Genomic DNA, 13,066 nt, shown 5'->3' on the forward strand with positions numbered 1-13,066 from the left:
CATGAGTAGGATTGTTTGCGCTATCTGTGGGCAGGGTTGGAGAGTAACGGAATACATGGATTACGTGTTTAAAATAGAAAATATAAGTAACTGTATTCCACTACAGTTACAATTTAAATAATTGGTAATTAGAATACAGTTACATTCAAAAATTATTTTGATTAATGAAGAGATTAATTTGCATTTTATTGTCATTTGTTTCATTTCATATTTAGTCCTTTCAGATGGAAAACATTTATACATATAAATGATGCGATCCAAAGTGCATTTGAACAGCGGTGAAACACTTTCTTATGATGTGTTACATTCATACGATACAAAATTTACGTTGGATCATAATTTATTTTGTTCTAGTAAGACCTTTGATATTAGGGCAAAAATCATGTTCTTGATAATAATATGTATACTGTTTTCCTGTAAAAATATCTACAAATCCTGTAAACAAGATTCATTTGATTGATCTTGTTTTAGAAATAACACCGCATAAGATATTTATTTTTTTCAGAGAATGTATTTTTAACATGTGTATTTTGTGTTACTGTACTGGCACTGTAAAAAAAAACTGTTGAGTTTTTAATAGTCAAAACAAGTGAAAAAAATTTACCAGTGCTGAAGAAGTAATCCAAAGTATTTAGAATATGTTACTGACCTTAAGTAATCTAACGAAATACATTACAAATTACATTTTACAGCATGTATTCTGTAATCTGTAGTGGAATACATTTAAAAAGTAGCCCTCCCAACCCTGGCTGTGGATGTATGCACACAAACCGTGGGTGTGTTGTATGTTAATGAAGTGGCATAAGCGCAATTTGCTATTTAACTGAGAAACAGGTAATTGCGCTAAGACATCTGAGAAGCAGGTCTACTGTCTGTGCAAAGGTTCCTGCTTTTGCTGTTTGTGGATTCCACCAGCAGATGATATCAATCACTTTTAATACTAGTGATGATTTGTGACTGTAGATCAATATGTTTATTAATAATAATAATACGTTTACTTTGTAAAACCAACATACAACACATACATTGTTGTCTAAAGACAGTACAGTCATAGAGCAGGAGATGCATTCCATAGACAGCCCATTTATACTACCAAATTCTTTATATTGGCTGTCTTCATATATCTACGTTTCTTGACAGGTAATGTAAAAAAAGTATAATAGGAAGGGGACAGTGCAATAATCAGAGAAGAACCTCAGAATTAAATTGCACTTGACCCAGCCATTAGCGCTTTGTGCGTGTGATTTGTGCATACACTTAGAACAAAAATATAAAAACTTCATGGCCATGCTCATTGTGCATATAACATATCACATAGCGCTGCGCTTAAGGCAAAGCACTCTTACGGCCCACTATCTCGTAATTTTTCCTTTTGTTTTTCTTTTTTTTTCTTTTTATATCATATAATAATGACTTGTGTCATAAAAATGACTTAGAACTTAATCATTATAATTTGATTTGATTTGAAATTATGATTTAAATCTCTTAATTATTACTTTTTGCCTTAGAATTATACATTTGAATCAAACAATTATGACTTTTATCTCATAAATGTGTTTTTTACAATTATAGTTTACAAATCACACTTTTTTCAATGTGGCGGAAATGGGCTTTCATATGAAAGCATTAGACACTAATGAAATTAAAAGTCTTAACAAGCCACATTGTCTTGTTGTATTGAAAACCGCTTTGGCTTACCTGTTTGTCACGAATCCTCTCTCTCCTTCTCCTCCACTTTCAGTACTTGTATGTTTCTCTGTAAGCCTGAAAATCAATGCACACTGCACAGCTGTTGTACCCTCCCCCTACATGTCTCTTAAAGGAATGACACCATCCCTCCCACCAAACAAGTTCTCTCTCGTTTGACTTTTGCACAGGTTTTGTCGATTACAAACCAAATGCTTCTCTCTCGCTCTCTCTCCTTCTTTCCCCCACTCTCGCCCCCTTTGGATTCTTTAAACATTCTTCAATCTATGACATCATCCCTGCCTGCCTTTCCTTGTAAGGGCAGAGTGGGTGAGTAAGTGTTTGAGAAAGAGAGCCAGAGAGAGGGAGGGAAAGAGGGAGAGATAAAGGAGATTGGGGGTTGATTAGATACAGACACAGGAATGGTTGGCAGGACACAGGACAGAGGAGAGGAACACAGAGTGCATAGTGTGGCAATCAAACTCACACCAAACCCAGAGTCTCCCTCAAAAACAACACTTGCAAAGTCAAGTTAGTTTTAAGAGTCATGGTCAACCTCTGTGTTGCTGTCCATACTATTTTCACTGCTGGTTTCAGCTTAATTTGAAACAAAAAGGGTCACACAAAAGACATTAACAGTTTCAGTTCTGAAAGAGTTTAGCACACATCCAATTAAAAAGAAATGGAGAAGAGCTTTCTTTCATGGACTGGCACTGTTGTTCTCTAATAAGAGTTAAATCTAAAGTGCGTAATTTTATCGATGTTAAAAATTCTTTCCCCTCTTCCAGTTTGCCAGACAGCTATAAGAAAGCCTGGTGAGAAGACCAGCATAGTTGATCACCAGCATATGTGATTTTTGCATGCTGGTGTTCCAACCAGGCTTCTTGACTAGCTTAACCAGCACGATTTCTTTGGTTAATCATGCTTGATCACCCATTTCACCAGTAAAGCTCTGCTGGCCCTTTGTGGCTATAGTGGCCCACCAGCTCGAAAAGCAAACCAGGCTCAAACTAAGCTTAAAATTAACTGGCTAGCTACTAGAACCTGTTTTGTAAGATGCTATAAAACATTGCTTTGTGCATCCCGACCAGCTCAACACAGCACAATTGGTTTAAACAATGCCGTTAGTTTAGGACAAGACTGTCTGTGACCAATGGCAGACAGGGGGAGTGTTTGGAAAACCTGTTTTCAAACAGGTTATATATTTGTGATTTCGTTTGGTGATGCTAGTGGTGCAGAAATTACACACTTAATTTAATTTATCTCAAAAGAGTGTCAATGCTTAAATGCTCAAGGTGTATTAGAAAATTACACTCATGTGAGGATGTGCTGGTAACCATCCTGCAGGAAGGTAATTCCACCCATCCTGCATATCAAGTTAGTTTTAAACTCTCTCTCTCTCTCTCTCTCTCTCTCTCTCGCTCTTTCTTTTTCTCACCCTAACACTCTTTTTCCTCCTGAGGCCTATTAATGATTCAGGTGCATTATGTTGTTTCTTTTTTTTCACACAGTGGCCTGGAAAATATCTGCTGTTCATTCCGACTGCACGGTTCCCATTGCAGTCTCCCTTTAGCATATGCGCTGAGCGAACTATCAAGGGAACATATGGCCGGCTGCCATTCTAAATCAGCACTCCAAAACAACAAGGAGATTTTGTTACTATGGAAAAGCTGTCATCAATCACAGTATTTGTTTTAATCTTTCCATATGGATCCAGATCCTAACCAACATCCGGTGTGGTCTCTTGCTGAGTTATGACAATAAAAAAATAACAGTTTAAAGTAAGCCATCTCAGAATATGCTGAAGATTTCCTAACCCTAACTAAGAGGACATGCAGAAGGTGTGTAGTTTATGGGCAGTTTCTGGAGCTAGCCCTTGGATCCCTTAGTGTGAAAGGTGAGTTTGCACAGACAGAGACTCCCTGGCATCCAAGTGCAGCCTGGAGCTCTGCCAACACTTAGCATGGAACAATCCCTCTCTTCCCCCTCCCTTGCTATGAGTCATAGTGAGTGAACAGTGTACTTCTTAATGAAAATTTAACATGCACATTCAGTGACATAGTCAGCCTAATTTACTGAACACAGAGAGAGTCATATTACACTTTCTCCTCTTTTTCTCAGAGGTTATGTGTATTCAGAAACAATGGTTTTTGTGTTGTCTCAAAGAAATGTGCATAATCGCACAAACACGCATAAGCATGTACTGGGCATACCAAACACATTCATGCATTTGCAAATAGAAACTTGCTCCACATATCTGCACAGGATCACACCACAATACACACATTAGCAGTGTTTGCTAAGGTCACCATCACTTGAACTATTGCTCATAGTCAGGGTTAGTGTTTTTTTAAAATCTCTGACCCTAAGAATTGAACTTTAGGCATATAGCTTGACCCACACATTTGTGTTATGGACATGAGTCATTTCTGAAATCGTGTGGCCTGTAATAAGAGTTCTGCTGTTACTATAAGTGATCAGAGTTCTGATTTTCACCTGGTAAATAAAAAAAAATCTCCTGGCAAATTCCATAGACTTACAATGAAGGAGGAACCAAACCATTTCAGTAAGAAACCACACAGAACACCCTAGCGATGCCCTAGAACTTCCCAAAACATCCTAGCAATTGCACAGCAATGCACTGGCAACCACAAACAACACCCTAGCATCATTGTAGTGAGTTTAACATGGGCAAACACCACTCACATTTTATTTGTATTTAAAAAAACTTTTTTTAGAACATTTGAAAATCAAGTTTACCCAGTGCTGTTGTTAATCTTGACTAAAATCATGGTTATAGTTGAGCCACTGTCCACTAGGTGCCAGCACACAGTCTTACAGTGTAGTGATTTGACAAAGGAAGTCTATTTGGAGAGAACCATCCATCCAGTAGCGTTCCCTTTCATCCCTATGGCAGTTGTTTGGCTGGCACAGGCTTTTGCTTATTGGTACTTTTGGTGCCTTCAAGTGCACCTGGGAAGCTCCTATGCCCGAGTCGGGCATTGGTTATTACAACATGTCATATATTCAAGTTGAAAACAAAATACGGTTGAAGCCAAACTAATTTACAATGAACGACAGCAAAAGCTATTTTTTTTCTGCTGTACTAATGAATAAGCATAATTGAATATACCTGCATCACTTTTACACAACCTTTATGACTTATTGATGCATGGTATATAACACATTATTAATAATTTTTCTTTAAACAAACTGTGAAGCATGAGTGATTAGTTGTATATCATATATAAAAAATGTATATTATTGAAAGAAAGCACTGACATTTAAATACACTTGCAATATCATTGCTTTCCATCATTTTTCATGTCAACACGCCACTTCCAACAACACGATTCGTCAAAACGGCTTATAAATAAGTAATGATAATTCTATACCGAATTGGTCTGAATCAAAACATTTTTTTTAAATTTTCTCCACTTTTCTCCCCAATTTGGAATGCCCAATCCCCAGTGCCCTCTAAATCCTTGTGATGGCGTAGTGACTCGCCTCAATCCGGGTGGTGGAGGACAAATCTCAGTAGCCTCCGAGTCTGAGAGTCTCAGTCTGTGCATTTTATCATATGGCTCGTTGAGCACTTTACCGCAGAGACATAGCGCATGTGGAGGCTTCATGCTATTCTCCACGTGCCCAACCTAGAGCGAGAACCACATTTAGCGACCACAAGGAAGTTACCTCATGTGATTCTACCCTCCCTAGCAACCGGGCCAATTTGGTTGCTTAGGAGACCAGGCTGGAGCGTCACTCAGCATGCCCTGGATTCGAACTCGTGACTCCAGAGGTGGTAGTCAGTGTCTTTACTCGCTAAATTTCATTGGTCAAAAAGGTTAGGCTCTCTGTTGAAAAGCTCCACCAAAAAAATACTGTACTATAATGTAATACATGCTGGCAAAAATTATTTCATCAGAATACATGGCTACTTTTAAAAGTCTGTCAATGGAGGAAGGTGCTTTTTGCCCCAGAACGGTGTAGTAATAGACTCTATCATGAGAGACTGTCTGGATCATGCCAACCAACTAAACTTTGACCTCTTGTTTAGGATAAGAAGAAATTTCATGGTTACTGTTGTAACCTCCGTTCCCTGATGGAGGGAACGAGACGTTGTGTCGGATGTAGTGACACAAGGGATCTTTATTGAGAGCCTCGCATACCTCTGAACTTGAGAAAATCCAATGAGAAATTGGCAGACAGAAATTACATGTCCCGCCCCCGGACATACGGGTATAAAGGGAAGCAGGCTTGTGTCTGTCAGTAGGGTTTTTGCATTGAGGAGCGAAGAATAAGGTATGGCCGTTTACAGTGGTAGGTCTAGTTAATGGCAAGGGGGACACAATGTCTCATTCCCTCAATCAGGGAATGGAGGTTACAACAGTAACCATGACATTCCCCTTCTGTCACTTACTCGACGTTGTGTCGAATGTAGTGACACAAGGAGTCCCATTTCAAAACGCCATGCACTAGACCGTGTTCCGTAAACTGCTGACACAGGTGCAAGCTACTGCATGCTAGAAGCAACTGTATCGGCCACACGTAACACTCCCCAACAACCCCAGAGCGCACTGGATCACTTTGGTGAAGGGCGCTAGGTGCAAGCGGAACAGCTGTTCAGTATTACCGGGATCTACAGGTTCGGACCCAACAAAGTGCGGGACTAGACCGATTCAACCCTGAGATTGTAGAATCTCGTAAAGGTATTGGGTGTTACCCAGATGTCTGCTAGGGAGGTGCCATTGGCCAGTGCCCACGAGAATGCCACACTTCTCGTCGAGTGTGCTCGAGCCCGCAGGGGGGGTGGGGCTGGATATGGTAGGCAGGGGGAAATAGGGACCCAGTGAGCTAACCTCTGTTTGGAGATGGCGTTCCCTTTCCGCCGTAGCAGACAAAGAGCTGCTCAGAACATTTAAGGCTCTGCGTGCGGTCCAAATAGATACGCAATGCACATACCGGACACAGCAACGAAAAGGTTGGTCTGCCTCCACCCGGGGCAGTGCTTGCAGTTTCACGACCTGATCCCTGAAGGGGGTCTTAGGAAACTTTGGCATGTAGCCCGGTCGTGGTCTTAGGATGACGCAAGAAACTGCTGGACTGAACTCCAGGCAAGTGTCGCTGACAGAGAACACTTGCAGTTCCCCAACCCTCTTGATGGAGGCTAGCGCTATCAGGAGGGCCGTCTTCAAGGAGAGGGCTTTGAGCTCAACTGAGTCAACCGGCTCGAAGGGGGGTCTGGACAACTGAGAGATCCCAGGAGGGGAACAGGATTGGCCAGGGAGGACTCAGCCTCCAGGTGCCTCTAAGGAACCTGATAATCAAGTCATGCTTACCCAAGGACTTGCCGTCCACTGCGTCGTGGTGGGCCACAATAGCGGCTACATACAGTACACCTTCAAGGTGGAGGGGGACAGCCTACCCTCCAAAGCACTGCGCCTCAGATGCCTGAACGCTCTCCGATGCAGCAGCGACATCATCATCCAACTCAGGGGGCTCAAGGGAGAACGTGGGCTGGCCACGAGGCGGGTGGTTTGTGGGGACAAACCTGGCAAAACCGAGCCTGCTGCATCCCCAAAACGGATTGAGGATCACCGGCCGGGTCATCCTCAATCCCATGGGAAGAAAGAGCGATGCGGGGGCAGCTGAAGTGGCATTTACTTTCAGAAATGAAAGCTGCGACCACAATGTTGCCATGGTCATATTCTCGCAGTGAGTACATGAACCATCCACAAAAGCTGCCTCAGTGTGTTCACTATCCAGGTACACGAGACAGCATCTATGACCGTCAGTTTTGGAGAGATATTGACTGCATCCAGGAACTACACAGGGGCAGAAGGGCATCTTTAAAAGACACGCCCTGAAAAGGACGTTCAACACCTGCTGTGTATTGCTATTTTGCGAGTGAAAATAAACTCTTTTAGAAGGAAAATACTCTCTTTTAGAAGTATACACTCTTTTACAGAAGCGCGGTCGAAGCGCCCAGGGGCGTGGAGTGCACAACGGGCAGAGAGGGATAAGCCGCTGGTAATCCAACAGCAATTATCTCCTTATAGAGGTGAGTGGAACAGTAGTGAGATTCAGCTTGCTGCTGCACAACCGCTCGGCTCCGAAGAAAAAATCTGACAGACAGAAACACGCCCGCTTCCCTTCATACCCGAATGTCCGGTGGCAGGGACAAGCAAATTCTGTCTACCAATTTCTCATTGGCCATTTCTCAAGTTCATAGGTAAGCGAGGCTCTCAAGAAAGACCCCTTGTGTCACTACATTCGACACAACTTCGAGTGAGTAACAGAAGGGGACCAGAGAGAACAATGTAAAGTGGTTTTGAGGTTGGTGTTTAGCTAATACAGATCCACTCTAGGAAAATGTTTGATGGACAACAAAGTTTAGAGGATGGACACTTGACAAGTCTTATACATGGAGTAGTTTGGACAGATACAGGGAAGTGATTATTATGAACAGATAGACAGGAGTCTAGACAAGATGGGAGGGAATGTAGGTTAACTTGGAGAGATAGGAAATATCTGAATTATAGAGGAGGGATGGGAGCTCCTCAAGGATTCCAATTTAGTGACACAGAGACACTCTGAGGCACAAATTTAAAAGAGGGCAGAGAGACTACCTTTGAAAACAGTATGTCCAGAGGTGGGTAGAGTAGTCAAAAACTTTACTCAAGTAAAAGTACAATTACTTAAACAAATAATTACTCAAGTAGAAGTAAATATAATAATGTTAAAAATGACTAGTAACTAGTTACTTTCACATATAAAGTAATGGATGTTTGCTCTCCTATATACCAGTACATGATACATATTTAACATGCATTACAGAATGATTATTATTATTAATAAAACTACTATTAATATTATTGTTAATAATGGAAATTGTCATAATTCACCACCATGTTGTTCCATACACATATGACTTCATAATTTGTAAGGTAATGTTGACTGAGACTGTCAGTCCTATCATTCTGTCTAACAACTTTTGGGTTCCACAGAATACAGAAAATTTCATGGGGTTGGAACGACAAGAGGGCTGAAATTTTTTTGTTTTGCATGCTTGCTGCTGTAGTGTTGAATGCGACTCGAGTGAAAGCGTGCAGCAGCTGTGAAGTTCCACTGTCGTAAGAGTTCCATAACTCCAATAAAAAATCTCAATAAATTACACATTTATTAACAATTATTAAATTAAAACCAGTAATGTAATGACATGAATGCTACACATTGTAACAAAGTAAAAGTAAAAAAACATTTATCAGAAATTTAAATTTTTGAATTTAAAAGAGTACATTTTTTCCAGAAAGATTCTGAAGTAAATGTAATGGAGTAAATGTAGCACGTTACTACCCACCTCTGAGTATGTCCTCACAAATGGATCGGATAATGAGGCAAGCTATGTCTCATTAGTTTCCAGAGACCTTGACCAATATAAATGCTGTTTCTAGAGACCTGGACCAATATACTGTCAATGCTGTTCAAACAAAAGAATGGCAGAAATACAGTGGGGTTACTCGTTGAAAATCTGGCATTCAAATCTTTAATCTGGGAGTATACAGAAAGTATGAATCAAAGGAAAGATATGGCATGAAATGAATATGCACGTATTTAAGTATAAAGCACTATTTGTAGTTTACTTAATCAAATAAGCAGATTTGTGACATTGATCATGTTAACTCCTTTCTATTAAAGGTCAGATTTCCTTGATTTCACTGAAACTCACAAGATTCTATTTGAAACATTCTAAAATCATATTGGGATAAAATGGATCATCAGGTTTTACATAAACTAATGCTTGCTGAACTGCATGGTGTCAGTGCAAGCTATCCATGTGTTCAGATTTGATTGCGTGTGCATGCATGTATGTTTACACGTGCATGACTCTTATTAATGATATACATCATACTAATCACGGCTGTCTAAATCCAAAGCACACCTCATGCTTCAAAAGCGTATGCAATCTATCCACTGTGCATAAATGTGTGTGTGTGGATCAGAGCTTCCATTAAAGACATAAATCAGGGCCCTGGAGTGTATATCCAACCAGCCTCTCTCTTGGTCAATTTCAACATAATTAGAATTGAACAAACACTGTCAGAGAGTGCCCTCAATAAGACAACAAAATAACAAACACAGATTGATCCAGATACCTGTTTCCTTTTGCCTTTTCGTGTGCATGTGTGTGTGAGAAATGAAGGACAACAGAATTGGGGTTATAGGGTTCAGAGTCTTGCATTATTGCTCACTAAGGTGTGTGTGTGTGTGTGTGTGTGTGTGTGTGAGGGAGGGAGGGAGATGACACGTGGTTCTAATTATCCCAGTCTCATTACCCAACCCAATTTGTCTAAAGTTCCAAGCACAATCCAATTCACAGAAAGATCATTCATTGGGCAGCACCAGTCTACAGGTAATGACAACCCCTGTGTGTATTGTATAAGCTGCCTTAATTAAGGGATATTCACTTTGTTATACAACTGCATGTCATGTGCAGGAGTCTGGGAATAATCAATCGTGTACTCAACTGTGCAGCAAATATTTAATAAAGTTTCCATTGCCTACATATTGCTGGACAAGTAAGTAAAAGTCAATACATTTATAGCAACTTACCTTAATAAAATTCCAGTTTAATGGCACAAACTTTTTGAAGGTTTTGAACTTTATTGCTCCTTTGAGTACTGAGGTTTGTTACCGCCACAGTAGAGCAGAAACGAACATTAAGCATGTTCAACTGGATGTTCACATTGGCAATGCTTTGGACAAGCACTGTAATGGTGTGGGGGATATTTTCTTGGCACACTTTAGGCCCCTTAGTGCCAATTGGGCATCGTTTAAATGCCACGGCCTACCTGAGCATTGTTTCTGACCATGTCCATCCCTTTATGGCCACCATGTACCCATCCTCTGATGGCTACTTCCAGCAGAATAATGCACCATGTCACAAAGCTCGAATCATTTCAAATTGGTTTCTTGAACATGACAATGAGTTCACTGTACTAAAATGGCCCCCACAGTCACCAGATCTCAACCCAATAGAGCATCTTTGGGATGTGGTGGAACTGGAGCTTCGTGCCCTGGATGTGCATCCCACAAATCTCCATCAACTGCAAGATGCTATCCTATCAATATGGGCCAACATTTCTAAAGAATGCTTTCAGCACCTTGTTGAATCAATGCCACGTAGAATTAAGGCAGTTCTGAAGGCGAAAGGGGGTCAAACACAGTATTAGTATGGTGTTCCTAATAATCCTTTAGGTGAGTGTATATATATATATTTAAGTAATATCACATGAGCAAGATGCGATATGGCCCTACATCAGCACTGCTGTGATTCGGCCGCAGGCAGAGTGCCGTAGGTAATTACAGCAGTGCTGAAGTAGGGCCATATAGCATGATTGTGACTGTGATATTACTTAAATATATATATATCAAAATCAGAATGAGCTTTATTGCCAAGTATGCTTACACAAGGAATTTGTCATGATGACAGAAGCTTCCAATGCAAATAGAATACAAAACAAAATATATATATATAAACACACAACATATACATTCAAACATTTGAAATATACATTAAACATTTATACATAAACAGTCAAATAAGAATAACAAATAAAATACAACAGATAAATATCTAGAGGAAACTACAGTAGTGATATATACATTCTATTTACACTCTAGATACTGTTGTGTGTGAAAATCCCAAGAGATCAGCAGTTACAGAAATACTCAAACCCATCTGATACCAACAATCATACCACGGTCTAAATCACTAAGATCACATTTTTTCCCCATTCTGATGGTTGATGTGAACTTTAACTGAAGCTCCTGACCATCATGTTTTTAATGCATTTTTAAATGAGTTATAGTCATTAGTGAACCACTTTATAAACCTTTAACAAGGAAACATTAATGTAAAGTGTTATAAATAAGTACAAATTCATTGGCTCTTGTAGGGCATGCCAGTTTCCAAACCCATACTGCATTAAATTAGAGAACACAGTCACATAGTAAAAGAGAGGAGAATCTATAAATAGCCAGGGAACAGTACAACTTTTCAGGATTCGGTAGATTACAGCTGGACTGCTGTGTCTAGCCATATGTTTGTCTACATAAAGAATTAACCAACCCCCCCCCCCCCCCCCCTCAATCTTTCTCTCCATCTCTCTCTGTCTCGCTTTCCAAATCTCCTCTTTTGCTTCATCTCCCTCCCCCATCTCTCCTTCTCTCCTCCTCTTCCCCTTCTCTCTCTCTCTCTCTCTCTCTCTCTCTCTCTCTCTCTCTGTCTCTCACACACTCTCTTGCTGTCACTTCCATTTTCTAATTTTCCATATTTCTTTTACCAATTTACTCATACAGTCCTTCTGCTCTTCAGTCTTCCATCTTAGAGTCTTTCCCTGGGTGAACTCAAGGAAAAATTATTGACCCTTCCTCATTTATACCCTGTCTGCATCACTGAGCTTATGACAAATGCATATACAGAAGGAACAAGCCTTATGCATGTATTATACATGAGAGAGAGAGAGAGAGAGAGAGAGAGAGAGAGAGAGAGAGAGAGAGAGAGAGAGAGAGAGAGAGAGACAGAAAGAGAGAGAAGAAAAAATAAAGACGTCAATTAATGGTAATTAAACAAATATACAGGTCAAAGAAGAGGATGGATAGAGAGAAGGGAAGAGAGCGATAGAGAGAGTGGGCAGCAGGGATCTCCAGATAACAAAGCCATTCCTCTTGTGTGTTATTTGCACCAAGACAGAGGGAGGGACCAGAGTAAAGAGAGAGAGAGAAAGAGCTTTCAAGTTCTGAGAGCCCTGCAGGAATACTCTGAGATCTCATGATTTTCTATTATTGTGGTAATGAATGTGTTTGTGTGAGTTTGGTTCAGTGGTAAGGGCAGAGAGGAAAGGGAGAGCGAGAGAGAGAGAGAGAGAGAGAGAGAGTCATCTATACTGCATTGTGAGATGTGTTTGAGAGAGAGAATCCCTGCATTTCTGCACAAAGCAGTTCACAGCAGTGCACAGATGCAGCAATTACACTGGAAACCTGGATGACACGTAAACACACAAACACACTGAAAAGAAATTCTAGTTTCTTGCCAACTCAACCTATGAGATTACTCTCACTGAGCACTTTATTAGGAACGCCTGTACACCTACTTATTCATGTGATTATCAAATCAGCCAATCGTGTGGCAGCAGTGCAGTGCATAAAATCATGCAGATACGGGTCAGGAGCTTCAGTTAATGTTCACATCAACCATTAGAATGGGGAAAAATGTGATCTCAGTGATTTCAACCGTGGTATGATTGGTACCAGATGGGCTGGTTTGAGTTTTTCTGTAACTGCTGATCTTCTGGGATTTTCACACACAACAGTCTCA

Source organism: Xyrauchen texanus, chromosome 15, assembly GCF_025860055.1.
Source record: "Xyrauchen texanus isolate HMW12.3.18 chromosome 15, RBS_HiC_50CHRs, whole genome shotgun sequence".
In the NCBI taxonomy this organism is placed as follows: Eukaryota; Metazoa; Chordata; class Actinopteri; order Cypriniformes; family Catostomidae; genus Xyrauchen; species Xyrauchen texanus.